Source organism: Lichenostomus cassidix, chromosome 23, assembly GCF_008360975.1.
Source record: "Lichenostomus cassidix isolate B80296 chromosome 23, HeHo_3.0, whole genome shotgun sequence".
NCBI classification, from domain to species: Eukaryota; Metazoa; Chordata; class Aves; order Passeriformes; family Meliphagidae; genus Lichenostomus; species Lichenostomus cassidix.
In genome coordinates this window covers 6,530,785-6,552,272 of record NC_139503.1, presented here as the reverse complement: position 1 = coordinate 6,552,272, position 21,488 = coordinate 6,530,785, and the positions used below count along the sequence as shown (strand labels likewise).

Below are 21,488 nucleotides of genomic sequence, written 5' to 3'. Positions count from 1 at the left end.
AGTGAAGTGATGCTGGCAGCATGCATGCTTTGGAGGGATAGCCCCATGCACCCCAGCACTGAAATAAAGCATACATACTTTAGAACTTTTTTGAGTTGTGGGGTCCATCCACACATCACACAAGATTCATTTCCAATTCACACACCCCTTTAGAAAAAGCAGGAACTCACACAATCAAACACAAACATGTTTATTTCTGTATGGGTAGATTCTTGGGGCTTGGGATGGTTCCTCATTGGCAGCCAGTGAGTCCTTCAGGCCAGTCCTAGTTGAATAGTGTCTCCCCTCTCCCTATGAAAGTGATTTGCTTGGTTATTCACAAGATAAACATTTTCCGTAATAGGAAACTGTCTTAGGTTACATGGAAGGTGTAACCAAAAGTAGGTATTCCATAACCATCTTCATAAGCTGTTAAAAACAGGTGGAGCAGTGCTCTTTATTTTCAGCATAACGCAGCCCTGATAGCCCTGATTTGGGGCTATCGCTGCTAAAGGGCCATCAAGGTCTCCAGGAGTGACTCATAAGATTACATCATCCCATTGTAAGATGCTCTGCCCAGAGGGGAGGAACTGAACATTCCAACCTGCAGATAAACTGAGACTCTGGAACACTGGAGCACAACTTCCACTGGATTCTCAGAGGAGAAGAGTTTGAGAGTCACCACAGGACCTCCAGAGACCAATCAGACCTTTCTGCAGGATCACCATTTCAACAAGATCACATCCATCACTCCAACGGGACTGCAGCCACCATCTCGCTGGACTGCTACCACCACCCTGACTAACATGGTGGCAGGTTGTATTCTGACTTTGTCAATTTAAACCATTGTTTCTGTATTACTGCCTTGTAACAAATACTAGTAAAGAACTGTTATTCCTTTTCCCATGTCTTTGCCTGAAAGCCCTTGATTTCAAAGTTATAATAATTCAGAGGGAAGTGAGGTAATATTCGCTATTCCAAGGTAGGTTCCTGTCTTCCCGCAGACACCTGTCTTAAGCCACAACAGAAACATTCACTGAATTTTGATTGAATGCAACATCACACCATCCTTTTCCCAGCGAACAAGCTGCCTGCCAGCAGACCACACCAGGGAGGAGCAGTGAGCTGTGCTCAGGGACTGTACACACAGCACTGGCACAGCAAAGTACCAGAATGAGACATTTGAGAAGATTTTGTTTGTTTGAGGACGATAAGAGCTGAATCAAACTTCAAAATTTTTGGATTTCAGGTTGCCAAGCATGTTTGGTTTTGGATGTTTTTTCAAGTTGCCAAACATGTTTATTATAGAATTAACTGTAATCCCGTTTTCTTGGCCAAGTCTCCAAAATAATCTCATGCCATCTTCTCAATTTACACTTCTGTAGTAGTTGTTGTTAGGAAACATTCATTCCTACTATTCAGCAAGATTAGTACAACATTGCATGTAAAAAGGATTAAGCATTGGGAAAAGAGAGTGTCTTTCTGAGGGATTCTGGTAATGTCTGCGCAGCTGAACTGAAAAACAAAGCCAAACTGAACTTCAGAACATGCCAAGAACACTGCTACAGAAGAAAGGGATTTTGAAGTCAATACATACATGCACACATACAAATTTTCACCTCTTGAAAACAGATCTGCATGGGCACACAGGCTACTTTCCCTTCTTCCTGGAAAGAACCAAACAGAGGAATAATGAAAACACAGGGAAGTGCATTAAAGACCACTGGGTGCATTCTGGTCTCTTCTCAGTCCTTCTTTGAAACAAAAGCTAACAAGCCAGGATGAAGTGACACTCTTGGTATTCATGTAAGCACAAGGTAGCTCACCTTCATATGGCTGAAGCTTCCCACAGGACTTGGCACTTCACAGGAACAAAAGCCCAAGATCACAAGTTCCCATTTGTTTCACCATCATTTCCCAAACAAACATTTGTGGTTAGCACAGGTCTTTCTCATGAGAACATTTTGCTGTGTTTTATAAACAAAGATAAAGTCTGGATGTTTTTCAAACACTGTCTCAAGACTTGGACAGTTCAGGCCTGGCCAATTAGGCCTAGGGGGAGGTTTCTGGCTGACCAATCTGGGCAACCTCTGAAAAGTCTATATATATATGGAAATCAAAATAATAAACGCCTTTTCTTGCTACACTGAGAACTGGAATCCTCTTCTCTGCTAGCGGCTCAACAGCGACAAACATTCAGAATTAATTTTTCTTAATGAGAAATTTCTTTGATTTTGCTTACAATGGTTTTCTATCTGATCTCAAACATCAGGACCTTCCAAGAAAACACTCAAACCAGAGAAACTACTAGCAAAGTCTTGTGTGGACATAGCAGCTTCAAATAAAGTTTTTATTCAAAGGAGTTGAAATGAGTTTCTCTACTCTTTCCTGCACAACCCAAAGAATACATCGCAAGGATGTACCTAACACATGGGAACACTTGGACCCTTGGAAATCAGCCACAAAGCAAAGACTTCAAAAGATGTTTATTAGGGAAAACCAGACATTACAAAAGGATGAAACAGATTGTACAAGGCACGTGCACTTTCTGGTACAATGCAGAGAACAAGAAAAGTCTGCAAATGCAGGTAATACACCCACCTGAACTGCTACCATGGGCACATCAATGCTCAGGTCACTTGCCATGAGAAGCAGGTGCTGGGGCTCTTCAGGCAGCCAGCCAATCCCTGGGATGTTTCATATTTCCTGCAGAAGTGCAGACTGTACACAGAGCTTTAATGACAGTTAAAATTCATATTCAGGAATTCCTCATCCAAGTTGGGGCATAAATATACTGTATCTCCTAAAATTTTATTTCTTTGTTTTCATTCAAGGTCTTCTAGATTTCATGTTCTTACAATACATTTTTCCCCACAAATAATAAAACCTTGCTGTCTACACATGATTCTGCCTAGAAAAGCACATTGGAGACTGTTTGTTTTGTTACCTAAGGAAGAGATCCTGATTTAATTACCTGTCAAAACAAGGTAATTCATATGCATTCACAGGCAAATCCTTTATTACCCACATCCAAGAACTGAGATATATATTAGCTAATGCTTTTATGAGGCTTTAGAACAAACATGTCCTAAACTTGACCAGACCAGGAATTCTTGTCTTTAAAGCACAGCTAACAGCAACCAGTAATCCCCCATCACAGAGTGGAAAGCACGACTCACTGAGCTCACAGCAGAGAAAATTGAGCATGACTACCTCAATAGTGTCTAGCAACAAGTGCGACACTAATTCTCAATCCGGAAAAATATATCACTGAACAGATTGGTGAATTTGCATCTAGGTCTGTACCTTAAAGAACAAATAAATGCTTCAAAAATGGTTAAAAATCTAATTCTCAAATTCTTCTCCCCATATAGTATATAATAAATGTCCTGTTTCTTGCCATTTTGTAATGGTTTTAGCAGCTGTCTGATCAATCTGACAGCTGTCCATAAACCCAACATCTCTCCATAAACTTTAAGGACGGTGTCAAAAAAAACCAAAACAGATTAACTATCCAAAGCTTGGTTGTCAACCCCTTTGCCCCCAGCCCCAAGCGTTAAACTTACCTTCTCTGTTGCAACACAGCTGTTGGACATGCTATAAATAAAGACAAATATTTCAATCTGAAATCAATAAATTGAGAAAACCACAGCTAAGACACACAGCACCTAAGCCTTCCTCAGACATGTCAGACCACCAGGACCAGATAGGAGTACCTGCCACCAGTGTGCATACTTCAAGTCCATGCTTTAGTCCCCATCACAGTGTCTATCCTTCATCATCTAAAAACAGACCAGAAATAATGGCATTTCAAAGAGGACAAAGTTATTACAACAAAGAGCACAGATCCTCCAATCCTACCCCACAGAAAAGAGGGAGCTGGCATTCAGCAGATACAAAAGCCGCAAATGTAAATAAAAAAGAATTGACAGTCTCAGAAAACGCTCTTCATTAACGTGTGAATAATTTGAGATTGCTAGGTAGTAATATTAATACGCAAATAGTTCATCAACTCTCACATACACCCACAGTTTACAGAACTGCAGTGAGCATGAGGCATTACACCATCCTCCTGCCTCTCTAAAAAGCCAAATGTAAGTGAAACAAAGTCACCTATTTCACACGCCACCAAATACCCTGAATTACTGAGGTAGTGGAAAGATCCTTGTCAGGTTTTTTTCAAAATAAGCTACAACGCTTCGCATCTGTACATTTATCTATAAGCAAACTAAAACTTAGGACTGATCTGGAAACAAGAATGCAGGTGATGCTCACCTGAGCTACTGCTTCAGCTCACTAAAAGAAATGTGACATACTACCAGAGCTGATTTCAATTATTTTGACACTTCAGTCTTTGAATATCAGTTTTAAGGTTTGGTCCACAATAAGTAATTAATATCCACGTTCCTTGACTTTAGCAGTAAGGCTTTCTTCTTTTTAACTCTGTTCTTCCTGCTATTTGTTAGATGTTTCTCTCAAGCATGCAGAATAAAAGAGAAATTCCAGCTATTCTGGAACAGATCATGAATAATTTTTCTGAACTGCCCTTAAGGAGGGAGAAACTATTCAAAGATGGATCAACCTGAATATCCTGCAGATGAAATAAAATGCAACAGTCACTTCACTAACATCTACTCAGGCAATTCACAATGTTGTGCAGCAGTGACATTAGCTGGTGTTTACTTACTCTTTTTTTAAGACAAGGCAAGGATTTGAAGTCCTAAATTACTCTGATGCATTCACAAGAGTGACAGAAAAGCAGGCTGTAAGATTTCGTGTTGCCTACGCAAGTCAAAGTCACCAGCAAGGTGCTATCACTGGAGGCAGAGCACTACCATGCTCCCCAGAGGCATCCTCTAAGGCTAATGCCCAAAAGCTATGAATACAAAACAGCCACTGATTTCAGAGAAACTAGAGATTTTAAGATTCAAGAACTGTGATCACATCCTATTTCTCCAAAAAAGGAAGGAGCCCTGAAGAGATCAAGAGGCATAAGCTAAGCCAGGCTGCTTATGACACACCAGAGACTAGAGATCAAAAAATCCAGATGAAAATCACTCACCTCAAAGAATGCAACCAACAAATAACTGTTCCAAGAAGCAGTGATGGTTGATGGGGTCCTGCCATCAGTGTGCAGATATAAAGCTCTAAAGCTCACTCAAACCAAGCTGACTTGTGGACCTAAAACTCCTGGATCACAAGATGGGCAATTTTTATCAGAAAGGGCTCAGACAACAGAGCAAAGCCCCAAAGCCAAAAAAGGCTTGATCTCGTACTTTCTGTTACCTCTGGCAATGCCTTGGAAGATGGAAACTCTTTGATTTCAACAATGCTAGGAAGGCAGTATTAAAGAGATGGGAACACTTCAACGGAATGGGAAGGTTTTTAGTGTCAATGAAGCAGAATCACCTTTAACAGCAATAACTCAAACATCACCTACTACTGCTTCACCTCAGACATTACCCTAGACTCTGTCAGGAGGTCCTATTCGTGGACAAAGCCCACCAAAATGAACAAAAGGACTGATAATATTTTACTTATTGTAAATATAAGCTGGGTAGGAGGCTGGAAGACCAAGTCCTGAAGAGCCATCATGAAAACGCGAAAAGGTCCAACCCCAAAGGGGAAAGGTTCACACACAAAGTGAAAACACAAACAGACAAGCACAGACCTCCATGGCAAAACATATAAAAGCTGAAAAGCGGCAAGCAAAGCTACACTTCGTTTGGATTTTGGCAAGACCAGAAACCTCCCTCTCACCAGGCTCTTGAGAGAAACTGGAAAGGATGCAGATGTATGGGGCCTGATACCTCTGTGACCAAAGCAGAAGAGGCTGCAGGCACAGGCTGAGCACAAGGAAATCAAGGGTCGAGCAAGGAAAAGGTGTACCAATGTCTTACCTCTCTCCAGCTCCAATGGTTGCTGTCCTTCAGCCAGATCATGCAGCTCTGTGCTGCTCTTCACCAGGTATCAATGAACAAAACACCAGAACTATTTGGTTCAATTCTTCTCCCAACCCGAATCACATGTGAAACAAGCAGGCACTGAGCTCCATTTCTGTGAACACCACTGATTTTTATCCTGCTCTGCCTCTCTTGTGTCAGTTTCACAAATATTGTATCTGAGCCTTGCAAAGCAGCAGGTACCTGAGAAGGCACTGAGGTGACACCCAAAAAGGTGTTTTCAGACAAATATAATGGGCAGTTACACAAACACTTCCCCATTGCACCTCTACTAAAAGCTCATTAAAACCCAACTTCCTAATCACTTCCATTTAAAATACAGAAAACCAGGAAAATGTGAAATACTAGTTTCTTGGGTTTTCCCTTCTTAGATGTTTGCAAGGAGAATCAGTTCTAAACTGTGATGTAAATATGAGCCAAGCCTTCTGAGCATGCTGACTACTGGTGCATGATGAACCATAAGAGATTGAGAGGCACAAAGCCTAAGTCCAGGAAATGTAGAAAACACCTAGAAAAGGAAAAATATTCAAAAAATGTAATAAATATTGAAAAGAAACTAGGGAGTCATATAATCTTCTGTCCACCTTCTGTACCTGTCAGTTATCATTCTTTTATTTTTTTTTCTGTTTTTCCACCAGTGTTTCCTGCAAAGGAGCACTAAGAAGCCATCTACTGGTACACCCAAATTCATTCAGTCCAGATTCAGCTGAAATTTGTGTGCAACACTGTAAGAAGGAATTATAAATACTTCAAAAACAAGTTTTGCCTGAGCAATTTCAATTCACAAACCACTGGGTTAAAAATAAACTTGATTTAAGTAGTGGAGCATAGCTTGATTATTTCAGGTATTATTCTAACAAGTTTAAGAGCATAGTACCCAGCCCAAGAATCCAGGATGCAATCAATACTTGTGCTCTAGTAATCCCTTTCCACCTGTTTCCTGTTCTGCCAGACATCAGCCAGCAGCTGCATCAATCAGGAGGTGAAGAGCAGCACTGCCTTGCAGGCTATGAGCCACAGCACTGCTACAGGCCAAGAGTCACCTAAAGGGAAATGGAAATTTTGCAAGTTTTCTGTGAATTGAAAAGCATATCCAGGCTCCAACTGACTTGATACTGTGACACAGCTTTAGTATCTTAATGTGTGTGCAGCGGCTGTAATACCAGATGGCATAAATGAAGTCCTGAAATCCTTTCAGGAAAGCCAGCAATCAAATTTCTCGACGTGTATAAGGAGACGTAACTTACCAGCTCAATTCACACAGCATCATGAATGTTCTTCAGGGATTACGACAGATGAGATCAGAACAGGAGGCGAAAACATTGTTAGTAGATAAAAGGGTCCAGGCATTTGTGTACTGAAGATATAAAAACGAATTTTAACTTTTTCAGAGCCTGATTTCTGATTGCTGTTAATAACTATAGTTTCTAAAACAGCTTATTTAGACAACTAATAGCAAAAAAAAATAAAGAGCCCACATTTACACAACGAAAGGCTTTTGCTTCTCCTTTCATTCTGCTATCAGCCATCTTCCTCCAGGCAGCAGTAAGACACCTGCACTATCTGAACTGTTTTAATGACAGAACTGAACCATAAGTGTAACAACCAAATGAACATCTAATCACACATCTCAATTTTCATCATGCAATCCTATAAGCAACTGCAATCATTTCCAGGCTCTCAGTATTAAAGTCTCCTTGTGGGTTTTCTTCTCACTAAAGATTTCATCATCTCAGTTTAGAACAGAGAAAAATTTTTTGCTAACACAAAAAGCAGGGGCTCTGTGCATCAAAAAGTAGTCTGTCTTTGCTTGAGATCTGCCTGGCTTTGCCAATCCCACACTTCCTCCTGGTGGTCTTTTTAGATATTTATACACTGCAGTCTCTCAATGTCCAGGGGATTAATCAATTCAGGCATCATTATCTAATTTTCACCAACCAACACAGTACCTGACAATAGAGAATCAATGTGAACTATGTACCCCATGTTTCTGCTACATCAATAGGAAAGTTCACAGTCTCTATGGCCAGATCCAGCTCAATATCTGAAAAACACATATTTTTAAATAGAAAAAATTACACCATACATCTTTGTGGTCTGTCCTGCATTAATTAACTCATTACTAGAGGCTTTGTAAGAAACACACAATGGTTAAAAAGATGTAAAACACACAACTTCTTTGCATTTCAAGCTTGTAGCTGCAGAAGACAGCACAGATATCATTTAATGTTAGTTCTTCCTACTCCTATCCTGGTTACCCAGCCTACAAGCAAGTCACCACTTCAGATTTGGATTTCATGCTAGAAAAAAGCTGTTCCATTGCTGCCATGATTTTCACTAAACACCTGTAAAGCAGTTTTACCCTATATCCTTTCTCCAAAGGGTGCACTCCCAGTGGGACTAATCAAGCTGAGAGGAAGAGATGAAAATGGAAATATGCAGCCCACTGCAGGCATTCTCTTAACAAAAAAAGCTTGTTGCTGTCTTAAAAAACCAACAACCTTACCACCTTTCTTCTCCCTACCTAAATACTACTGCTACTTTGTACCCAGTCATCATATTCAGAAAAATTTAAGACATAACACCACTACATCATCACACTACAGACTTCTTTCAATGCAACTTTGATATTACTGCAAGTAATATCCCTATCCCCCTATTCTATGCAAAATTCCTCTGGAAACTTTTACTTAAATTCAGGGTTTTAGACTTCACATACATTTTTGATTCAAAAACCTGAGATGACTTTACTTGCCTGGTATGGACATCTCAGAACTGGAGTCTACTGCTCTGTGATCTGCCTGCTTGCTTTCACTTTCGGGAAAGCACGATGACCCATTCCAGGACCACAGCCCACATGTTACAAGGAGATTAAAGTCAAACAGCAAGCTCCTCCAGCATGCTGCCTGCCAGACAACTCCATAGCACACACAGACAGAACAGTCATTCAACAAGATCCTGTAATGTACAAGGGGTGCCATGTCTTTCCAGTCTCTGGGTGGAATTCTCCCACTCACCACACAGATCAGTGTCACTTGCTTTATTCCCTGTCTACAGCTGGTAGAAACAGCAGCCACTATTTGCATCTCACATGCATCACTCATTTCTCCTAGCCTTGTATATGGGCATTATCACCAGACTATTTTATTCTTTAACTGAAAGGAAAACCTACAAATAGGTTGTATTTGACAAACCGCCAGTAGTTGTCCTCAGCTGGGGGATGGTCCATCACAGCCTGCCTGCATCTTAAGCTGGACACCTGAAATCATTTCACATATTTCACTGTGTTGGCCTTCCTGCTCAATTCCTGGAAACTTCTTTATGGTTCCTTTCCTGTAGCTACTCATTCTGGCAAGGAATGGCTGCCAGCCTAGTATGGAAATATGGCCACATTCCATAGGCGATGTAACCAACACTCTCCCAGTAAAATCAGACTAGCAGAAGTATTTCCCATTTGGGAAGTCACACGGTAAATGATGGGATCCATCATACTTAAATCTTTTGTATGATTAATTCTCCTACAGCCTGGAGCACACAAAAAGCAGCATCCTGGCCCTTCCCTAGCTCTCATTCTCAACCCTGAACAAAACCTGCACTGCAGCCAAACCAGAAACCAGAGTGTTAGTGTGAGAAATGAATGAACTCAGCTTTGTACCCAAGGACCTGTGTGCACTCAAACATAAAATATTTGCTCCAGCCAGCTCAAACAGATCACAGACTTCTAAGACATACTCCACTCTTCACTACTAAGAGACGTCCAGAAGGGAGAATAAAGTCCATTTGAAGAAGACTGGCTATACTGGTCTAATGTACAACTGTTTTCCTAAACAGGGGTCTGATGTCCTCCCTTTTTCCAAAGGTCAGTCATTTTGACAAAGTATCAAGAAAACTTTCTGAGCTAATTCACTCTTTGTTCACATAAAAACAACTCAGAAAATAGCCTATCTCAATAGGAAATGCCCAGAAGATCATATCTGCGGACACATGCTTTCAGTTGCACTTGCAACAAAACAAGTCTACCAAACAGAACAAAACTAGTCTACCAAAAAATTAAGCCATTTTCTTCAGAATGCCAAAAAACTCTACCCTGCAGAAATAATCTACATGGAAAATCAGGTTATCACACCTGAATCCCAAGAACTCAAATACACGGCTTTTGTATAATTAGAGAACAGAAGACACATAATTAATATAAAAAGTTCAAATGAGTGAAAAATTACTGAAGTTAACGGAATAAACATTCCAAGCGTTGCCTCTGAGAAGGATGATTATTCCCACTGCTAGACTTCTAGACTTTCTGCTATAACAGAAAAGCACTGCTTTTCATGTACTTCTTAAACGCAGATTTCTATTACTTATTCCTCACTCATAAAAGGGCTGGAGCTAATCACAGCAATTCAGAGCTAAACAACCACATTAGTTTTCTTCCATGTGTATAAACACAAACACTGCTCATTCCACACTGCACATATCTCATACCACAAAAAACTCTTTGAGCTACTCAAATACTTGCACGGCTGTATCTCATTTCAGCAATTTCTACCGATACAGCCACACATTTGATGTTCTTTAGCTGACCCTATTTTAAACCTCAGCCTAGCTGCTAAAAGGATTTTTCAAGCTATTTCCAAAATAAAAGCAAAAAGATAACCTACATTGGTGGAGATACCTCTTTGGCCACACAGCCTCCTGCAGTGGGAAAGGTGCAGCCTTCACTGCATGGACCCCACTCTGGCCCAGTGAAATAGATTTTATTTGTGACGTTTAGATTTTTTACATGCTGTACTGCGCATCTTTCTGAACCCACTCCTAAGGCATGTAGATGAAAACATCTATTTGACACGAGAGAAAAGACTAAAATGTTACAGGCAAGAGTCAGTCAAGCAAAAAAGGAGAGGGGAAAAAAAGCACATTTATTTTCTATGAATTGCCATGAAAGAAGCATAGAAAAGATTTAATGTTTACCAGAACATTAAAGAATATATGTTCTAATGTTTCACAGACATGAGGAATGAGGAATGTTTTTTGCATTAAATGATTTTATGAACTAATTATCTCCTATGAGCATGTCTACATTTTTGTGCAACATCTGTTATCTAGAAATGCTGACAAAAGTATTAACTCAAGTTCTCGTACTGCATGTGGATAAGGAATAATATAACAGAAATTTGAAGAATCTTGCAGTATCTTTACCTTTACATACCACATTAAAAATCATTTGAAAAACAGCAAGGTCCACTGAAAAAAATCTCAAACCTTGCAACAGGGATTTTCACCTGCATCTGCAGCTTTCTGGCTCTACAGATCCAAGACACTGCAGGGAACACTTTTCTCCTCTTTCTCTCTGCAAAAGGAGATAAGTACAGGTGTACATCCACTGGACAGCAGGAGAGTAAAGGAAGAGTAGAAGCAAGAAGCTACAAACACTACCGTTAAGGGTTTAAGCATCCTCATTTCTCAGGAACCCTAAATTCAATGTCTCTACTAGCATTCATTGGTTTTTACAGTATCAGAGTAGCAAGAACTGTTTCCAGATGGCAGCCTCATTGTAAGAAGGGGAACAGCACTGATGGTAAAGTACAGCTTTGAATCTGAACGAGCAGCAGCTGAGAAATCCTGCTGGCAAATTCACAAGGAGACACTGCTACAGACTCCCTCTTCAACCTGAAATGTAATTTTGCCTCTGACCTATGTGTTCAGCTCAGCAGTGCTCTTTTAAAAAGCCTACAGACTGCTTATTAAATGCAATGCAATGTATTAGCATCCTGCAAAGGTACAGCAATTCGGAAAATCAAACCTACTGAAATCCAAAACAACATGTATAGCATAAAGACTGACTAGGTATTTATTAATAGGGTTTTTGTAGTAAACCTCTAAAAAAATCTGAAAGAAAACTGGTGGGGCAGCAAAACAAATTTGACAGAAATGGTTATGATTAAGAGTCATCTTTGAAGTTGTGTCCACATAAAGTTTTAAATTGAATCCAGAGCTGTTTGAAAACAGGAGAATAAAGCTGGCTGTTCACCTTTCTGGAGTATGCATGATGTTATGGGTAAGCATGACTGTCCTTATTTATGAGCCTACAGTTCAGTTATCTGGCTATTAAAAGACCTTTTTATGATGCACACTCCTCCAGTTTCTGACCCTGTTGAACATGACCTGCAATCCTCAGAAATGCTAGTGTGCTAACATTTTCCTGGCTTAATTTTTAGCGCTGTACAAGATCTCTGGATTCCCAGCAGAGTTCCATGGTCAGCTCACCACAGCCCTTTCAACTCTGACCTTCCTGATACTGCATGAAGGAAACTGGTAAGTGGGAAGAGACTGCCCACTGCAGCATGAACAGATGTATCAAGTATCTGAAAAGTGGCCATACCAGCAAAAACAGAAAGCAAAAAGAATTCACAATTCTTTTGCTCTTCCTGGAGTAGCACACAGCCAACTTTCATACAAGGCCCCAGACTTGATGTTGGACTAGAGCCATCCTTGCCAATAACTCTTGTTTACTGAAAAATGATCTAGCTGTTCCTAAACTGCTGCGTTAGCGGTGTGTTTCCCAAACCTGACCAGCTACAACCTACCTGCAAGGACATTACCGCAACTCCTTTGCCCTTCCCAGGGACAGAAGGAAAAAATGCCCAGTCTGCAGGGTGCTGTGGGCACAGCCGTGCTAGCTTTCCTTGTTTGGGGCTTTGGATTTCTTGTAAAGGTTGTTCGTTTGGTCTTGGTTTTTCTTAAAAACTGCAAGCACTAGATGTTAAGTAACAGGAAAAATAATCCATGACTGTTCCAAGTCTGAGGCCATCAAGCATCATTTAAGATATCTGACCCAATTTCCCAAGTTGTTTCAACTGAGACAAGGAACCTTCCAACTAGTAAAATGCTACATTTTCAAACTAGAAAAGCCCTGAAAAAGGTTTAGACTATACAGATTGATCACCATACAGCCACTCACTCATTAAACCCCTTTCACATCACACTCCACCCTGGTGAAATGGGGAGAAGAATCAAAGTAACACATGTTGCAATAAGAATTAAAAATAAAGTAAATTATAATAATAATAAAAAGGAAAAAAAAAAAGGGCAAGTGATGCAGGGTGGAATTGCTCAGCACCTGCTGACCAATGTCAGATGCCCCTTCCAGAACCCAGATCAGCCCTTCCTGGTAACTCCCCCCAGTTTATACACCAGGCATGACATTCTGTGGTGAGGAACCCTTTTGATCAGTTCAGGTCACCTGTCCCAGCTATGCTCTGTCCCATTTTGTTTGTTTTTTGCATACCTCCTTACTGGCAGAGCATGAGACAAAGGAGAAAAAAAAGTCTTTGACTTAAGATAAATACAACTTAGCAAAGAAAGCAAAACATTAGTGGGTTATCAACACTCTTCTCATTCTGAATACAAAATACATTGCTGTAACAGCTAATGAGAAGAAACTAATTCTACCAGGAATCCAGGACAGACTAGAAACAAACTTTCGTGTATCAGGCAATGGTAAAATTGAGCACCTAATTATTCCCAACAGCCTGCTCTCTTCACTCACCACATAGAAGTCCTTCACGACCTGTTTTGTAAGTTGCAAGAATTTAGGTTCACCCACTCCTATTTCTGAAGGCACTAAAACTCCTAGTAGTCAGTTTTGGGTACTGATCATATCACTGGAAAAAGAGTACTGCATAGAAACTGCAAATTAAGTAAACTGGCTTATATTCCTTTAGCTTTTTATGGAAATACTTAAAATAAAGCTTATTTGGAGGAGAAAAGGCCTTTTGCCCACCCATATAAGTTTTTTATAGCAAAATATTTTTAAGCTGCCATTGTTACTGCTCTGCCAACAAACTTAAGCAACTGTTTGCCCAATGCTTATGGGAAATAATTTCTATACACAGGAATTTAAATTATTTAAGTGGTTCTAAAAACAAGGATAAATTTGCATCTTGCCTGCCTGGAGATTACCCCAGTTAGTTTGTCTGTACACCCCAGCATGTCAAGTCTCTGCTCTGTTTCAAAAGTATTCTTGATGGAAGCCCAGCAGCTTTTCAAAAGCTGACAGACGAACTCATCCTCTATCATGCAGGTAGAATGTAACTTGCAGCCAGAGAACATGCCATTGTATCTCTGTACAATGTACTTGGTGCTCAGCTTTCGCCTCCTCAATACACCATTCACAACAGAGCAACAGGTATTCTGGGTATGTATAGCATGATAAAAACTAGTTAAAAAAATTAGATTCAAAGCCAATTAGGATGACTTTAGTTCACTGAAATTCACCACAGATGTGATATCAGTCAGAATACACACAGCCCTTTAAAGACACTGGAGCTGAAATATCTATGTACTAACATCTGGCTGTAGCACAAAAGCTCTCTTACTTTGTCAAGGCTTCATGTATTTTCAAAGGAAAAACTAATCATGTTGAGACACCACCTGCAAAAGTTCACCCATGTGTTTACCTATGGATTAGTGTACTACAAACACGTAGTGTTTCCTGTACGAACGATCACTAACACGGAGCACTTGCACCAGACAACTCAGTTGACATTTGGAAGATGTGCATGCAGCTGGCTGGAAGGCTTAGCTTCGCTCACAGACATCTCACCACACTGTTCTTATTTGATACACAATATCTAGAACCTGCCTAAAGTCACCAGCAGGAAGTGCTTGTCCTGCATTTGACTATGTAGTTTTATTTAAGAGAGGTAATCCTTCACACTGTAAAAAGAAATATGCCTTAAATGCCTCCTAGCGGCAGTTTACAGGACACTTGCTACTCAAACTAGCTCACAGCACAGACCTGCAACAGAGAGTGGTGAGAAGTGCCTGGTGAGCACAAGCTCTCCAATATGAACTCCATCAGAAGAAAAGGCAGCAATAATAATTTTTTTTTTTTTTAATTATATGCAGGATCCCTCACAGCTGCTGCTGCTGGGCTGCAGGCTTAGGCTTCCTCAGCTACATATGGTTTTCTACCTCTTGCTAATAAAGTGCAAGAGAAAAAATGAGCAGAACGTATTTGCTACTACTCCTCCAACTGGAAACAACCTTATTGCACAGTAACAGCCAGCAAAACCAAAGAAAACAAGAAACATGGGGAAGATGGGAATGTACATTCCATACCCTAAGAACAGCTACTACTGCTAGGTGCTCAAGGGGAAAATCAAGTGGTAAATAAAGTATTAACTAACTGGCTTGACCTGCTGTCTTACAGGAAGAATTATTTATGTTCTAGGTTTCACTGGGTAGCTAGAGGTGCCAATGACTGATAACTGAACAGCAACTCCAACCTATTTTGTGGAGCTGATCATCAACAGCTGATGAGGTTGTCTTCAGCCCCTTGTAACCTCTTCCTGCTGTTCGAAGTGGAACACTCCACGCTCAGTATCTCTGACCTCAGCCAGATTCTCTGGGAGAATCGTATCACTTGAGATGGTTTGGATGTTGAGATCAGTACCATTTTAACATAACTGCATATTAAATTCTTGGAGGTAAGTTGCACACTGCCTCCAGTGTTTGCGTGTTACAGAAGTCACTCAGTAAAGATTTGCATGAAAATAAAGCTCACTGCAATGGTTCTTCCAAGCAAGCCACTACAACCATCATTGCATACATGATACTAAGTGCAGGAAGAATTCCTCCCCTGTGATCTCAGTATTGCTACCACCAACACTGTGCAGAATAAAAAGGAAAGAGCTCACCCAGAACAATGGGGAGAAAAATCTGTAATTACAATTGTTTTGAATGAAAATGTACAAGGATAAGTTCAACATCTCTGGTCTTCGTAAAACAGACTTTAACTTAAAAGAAGGTGTTCTTATCCTTTTTGGTGTTTGCTCTATAGGTACTACCAGCAAAAAGTTACACTAATTCTCTGTCCCACTGTTTCAATATACGGAACTTTAAAATTTTATTACTTAAAGTAGGGCTCACCACGGCACCTTAGAATGTGCTTCCAAGAATTCTTTCAGAAAGCAGTCTGCATCCAGGAACTGTGCAAAAAGTGAGTATTAGAAATGTCAAATTGCTGCCTGTGCAACATGTATTGAGTCTCCAGGTACAGTCATTACAATACTATCTTCCATTATGTATTTGAACTATTTTTAATCACAGGACTTCTAGCTCATGCCACATTTTACTTCCCTTTTTCTACAGCAATTAAAGCAGCACAGCAGGGAACTTCAGAACAGACAGAAGCACCCATTGCTATGACAGCTGAATGCTCTCCAGAATTAGATTTCCTTTCCAATCACAAAATTATTGCTTACACCACATCCCCTCTGAAATTCCAGTTGCATAATGCACCTTCTGCACACCAAATCTGAAATGTCTGAAGGCATGTCAGATAGAATAATGTCATGGGAACAGGTGCTGATGAAATGGGTGCTCATTCCCTGAAATTAAAAACAGAAATACAACCACCTCTCACAGGCTGCTGTGAAGATTTAAAAACAGAGAGAGAAAAAACTGTGTATCCTACACTTACACAAGCTCTGCAGGAAGTTCAACCGGAAAATCCAATGAGAAGACTGCACCCTCACTGATGCTAAGGAAGGAAAAAAGTGAAGCTTGTGTCTGAAGCAAGCAGGGCAGAACTAGAATTTGGTCTGCTTTCCTTTTTTTTTTCCTTCCCATTTTATGCAATTTGGCAGTTTCCAATCACATAAATATATACTGAAATTGTGTTTTAAGGTCATAAACTTCACTGATTAGAGACTAATGTTTTATGAAAGGTGCATGTCCCATTCCAGTTATTTCCAGCTATCTCCAGATTCTACATGCGCAAAAGCATGTAATTCAGTGGATTTTTTTTCTCCTGTAAGGACCTTGTCACCTGCTTCCTTTCCCAGAGACAGGCCACCTGAGCATGTGCAGCACATCCTACTACACTCACTATCAGTAGCTCCATGGGACATGCAGATTGGAGATTCCAGAATTAAGAGATCCTCTTTCTTTCTGTTTAAGATCTTCCAAGTGAAACATTGACGACTTTGTGCGATCATAACTGTTCTCAAGTTGTGGTATGCCAAGCAAAGTTTATCTGGAATTATATAAATACTTCATATCTGAAAAATCCTTACAAAATACCTGTACTCACCAGGCATGTTTCTTCTGCAGTTGGTGTCAGAACTGGCATGCTATTCAGTCCCACGGTAAACAATGACTGCACTTGGAATGCTCCTCTAGCCTAGTAAGCTTTTCCGACTTCTCTGCTCCTTTCCAAGTACTGCATGAACGTACAATCAGGAAAAGACAAGTCTGCTGGCTGAGGAAAGGTGCAAGATGAGCAGGTGCCATGAAGGATTCAACATGTCCAAGTATTTTAAGTTTGATTTGCAAATCTGCAAATCTGTTCTTCTGCTTTTGCTATTTGTTCTAGAACCAACATATGCCCTCCCCAAAAAGAGATTATTAAAATCCAGTGGGACTTTATAATGGAATCAACCACAACTGTCCCTTGGTACAAAAGCAACTGTTTCTCAATTAATAGCTTCTAAGCATTACCATGTTCAATACATAAATGATTCAAATTAATGATATGCCAGTTTTGTTATTTCCAAGTCAAAATTTTATTATTTTCCGGAGATCTACTTAGACACATTCCTTAACAGCATTCTTAGGCTTTGAAGAAGTGTGCTGCAAATTCTTTGCTTTTCCATGGTTGGGTGAAGAAATCCAACCCATACCTGGATTAATTTGAGAGGAAAAATTTAAATGTTTAAAATGTTTTATACTTCCAGCACCCCTAAAATAGCATCCAGCTTTCTTCTGAAGTGCAAGTCATCTTTACTTTCAAATAAATATCAATTTTAAGAACCTATGCCATGCCTCTCTTGAACATGGACAAATTTAACCTCAACCTCTACCTTCCACACTTGAAATCTCTCCATGGTAATGGCAGACTTTGAAAGACATTCCAGTGCTCAGGTCTGCGGAGCTCACTCCTCCCTCCTCCCACCCCAACCCTTGCATCTTACTGAAGGAAATGAGAAAGAAAGTTGTCTTACCGAAAACTCCAAGGTTAATGTCCCCTGCGAACCCCACCTAGCAAGTCGACATCATGACATGTCAGGTCAGCCTCAATCACGCTTCCCTGATAGTCAGGTAAAAGGAAGGAGTTAAAATACAAAATTGACACTTGCAGATTTCTGGACATCAGAAAATATATTCTGAACTGTCTTTCAGAGCTTCTGGTAACCTCCAAGTTGTTAAAACATTTCTTCAGAGGGATTCTCCTGTTCTAAAATTTCAGAAGTTCCTGATCGATAACCAAGTATCGCAGATCTACCTTGACTATTTTATTTGAATTAGACCAAAAGCTTATGGTTTCCCTTTAATACCAGTGATTTTTTTCTCCCTACTCTACACATTTTATCAACTAATACATGCTCAACAAAAACCCTCAGGGTTTCAAAGGACAATTTAAGCCAATAGACTACAACAGCTTCACTAAAATACTAAGTTAACAGAAGCTCTAACTTCTTTTTTGTTGTTGTTGTTTTAGTAAAAGTAGGGACACAATGTAGTACACTCTTTCTATAAGGCTCTGAACTACTCACGTAGTTCATGTGAATGGCAGAATTCCACTAACCTCCACCATACAAGCAATCCTTAATCACACACATACTCCACCCCAAGTCATGCATGAGCAAAGATTGCTGATGACAAATTTCTAGGACAGGTTCTTGCTGTTCTATGGATGGGCCACCAGGAATTTTGGTTAACAATTAAGTCTTGCTGAAAGTACATTCATTCAGTAGGATCTATAGGTCTTGGTACCAAATGTTTTACTGAGAGGTTTAAGACTATTTTGCGCAGCATTTCACACTTATTTCTCTCCCAGCCTTATAATAAGAGTGTCCTCTGTATTTTCTTTTCTCTGTACTTCAAAATACAGAAATGGGCTTCATGTCCAAACATAGAAGGGACAAAAAGCAGTCAGGTTTTTATACAGAGTCACCAAAATCATGCGGTGATCTTCTACTTCGAGTTTATTTTGGTAAGATTTAAGCAATGCAGTTGTCATTCTTTAATAATCAGACTACAGAAGCTGAGACTTGAAAATAAACATCTAGAAAAAATTAAACCTTTAACACTTCGAAAAAATGCAAACTATGTTGAACGGATTAATAAAATTATAAGTTGAGTTTAGTAAACGAAATTTGTTAATAAAGTGAAATTAAGTATATACTAACATAATAGCTGTAAAAGTACTTTGCTCAAGTTTGGAACTTCTAGAAATCTGGTAACTTACTTCTTAAGTCAAACACCTTATCAATACAGACATTTAAGCAACTGCTATAAATGAGTGATCAAATGATTATTAAAATTCCATTCCATGGCTCCTCCTCCAATGGCAGCAGGACACTCATAAAAGCTGAATATTGGTGTGCAAGGTCAAATCCGTTTTCAACATGTTAGGGAGGATCTTTGCTAAGTTATACTGGAGAAACAAAAGAAATGCATGGCCATAAATTTAAATTGATTTTTTTAAACTATATGTCAAAACTGTGCTGAGAAATTCTTTCCTTGAGTCAGGCATGGTGGTTTTCCACTGTACAGCAGTATATTTGCTCAATAACTTTTTTTCAATCATTTCATTTAGTTCAAGTTCAGCACACACCACTATTTGAGTAAGCTGTAGCACACCTTATCTAAGGATTAATAAAGTACTGCTTCAAATTAAAAAAGGTGAATTTGAGTAGCCTTAAACCATGTAAATCAAAGAACTTGGTGTATCTTGTAAATATAAACTTACTTGGTATATCTTGTAAATATAAACTTCTACTGAGTTTTACTGAGTTATGATTTTCAATTATAAAAATGTATAACTCACTCCTCACATTTAATAAAACTGTTAGTATAAACAGTGATTTGGGCACAAGTAAATACAAGATGCAGCCTTACAGTTCTTGAGGAAGACAATTTTAACATTTTTGTCAGCTGTTCTGTAACCACTAAACTGACGTGTTTTACTTCCTCCCCACTCCCCCCACAGCATGTACTGGCACCTCACTTCTCCTGGGCTAACATGTCCAACATGGGAACACTACCTTCTTCCAGGATTAAGAGGACTTGAAATCTGATTTCAATTAAGCTACTTCCCTTTTAAAATGAATACTGAAAAGCCAGTATTTATTGGGACTACAGGGTTCTGCTCAGCGCTACAAGAGCCGTATAACTACCAGGAAGTCATATTGATACGGCAACAAAACTGTTAAAACAGAATTATAAGCCAGATCCTTATCAAAGGCAAAGCCGGAACTGTATACCCAGGCAATAACCCTCTGAGCTCACTGCCCACATAAGAAACAGAGAGGACATGATTTGGCCCCACTAATTTTATGAAGAGGGGGGAAGAAAAACCCCAAATCCCAACATACTAGATACTGATTTTTAAAAAGCACTTTTAAGCTACTTATGACCAAATCTGACACAGGCAAACCCATTTCTGAGAAGCAGATAGACATCTTCATTTCAGATCACAATTCAAACCCTGCAATCCCATTCCAGATCCACAGCAGCGTGAGGAGGCTCATCTGACTGGGTATATTCTGACATAACACACTTGAGACACCAGACAGGAATAGAAGACAAAGGGAGGAGTATGATCACTGAAGTTTAACTTCCTCAATAGTCTGTGTTTGGAATGCTGTAAATCAAGTATGAGCAATGTATTGGATTTGGATACTTAGAGGTCCGGCAATAGTTTTCTTTAGACAAAGTATAAATCCGTTTGTTTCTCTATTTTCTTGAGAAGCAAATGTTCTTCATTGGGGTACAGAATGGCTTAGATGCAACACAAGAGTAATGTCATGACTTGCCAGTTAAAATTGACATCTGAAAATGTCCAAGACAAGGATCAAAACAACACATAATATAATGTAGCTAGCAATGCCCTCAAAGTCTTTTAACAGCCTTTATTATAAGGCAGGAGAATTCTAAGGCAAATTGTTCATCATGGCAGAACATCAAATTAAAATGTCAAGATAGAAATAAGCAGAATCTGGAGAGTATGTTTGTGTTATATGCAGCAAGAAGTTAGTTTAGTGTGCCACAGCACCCAAGTTATAATTCTCATTCCTAGTCAAGTATTATTTTAGATTAGACTAAGATACTTGAGATCAAAATAATTTCCCTGTGTGTTTGTACGCTCAATTATACAGTAAGGCTGGATCCTACAAGAACAGCCTCCACAGGGACTCCACAGGACATCATCAAAGGAATAAAATTAACACCATTGTAGGCCCTGCTTCCTTCTCCACATTAGATTAGAAGACTACATTCAAATTAGTTCTCTGTGAATGCTTGGATATAATTCAACACTTTTAAGTAGGAAAAAAAAATTCAAAATTAAGATGCTGGTAAATTATTGAACAGCAATTAAACAGAGAGTGCCTTTTGGGCTGTCTGTAATTTCTCCTAGTTTTCAGTCTGATGTCCACAGTGCTACATGTTGGAAAGCACAGGAAATTTCGCATGAATTTGATCACTCACATAGGCAGTTATACTTTGAAAACAGTATTTTTCACAAGAATTACCAATGAAATA

The 21,488-nt window shown here is 39.5% G+C and overlaps 1 long non-coding RNA gene across 1 annotated transcript; it reads right to left on the bottom strand.

Moving 5' to 3' along the window:
• Positions 1-174: 174 nt before the first annotated feature.
• On the bottom strand, positions 175-12,862 carry LOC146427924 (uncharacterized). Its single transcript, XR_014856277.1, has 2 exons — positions 2,581-12,862; positions 175-1,646 (listed from the first exon to the last, which is right to left on the bottom strand). It is a non-coding gene; the product is annotated as an uncharacterized LOC146427924 (long non-coding RNA).
• Positions 12,863-21,488: the final 8,626 nt, after the last annotated feature.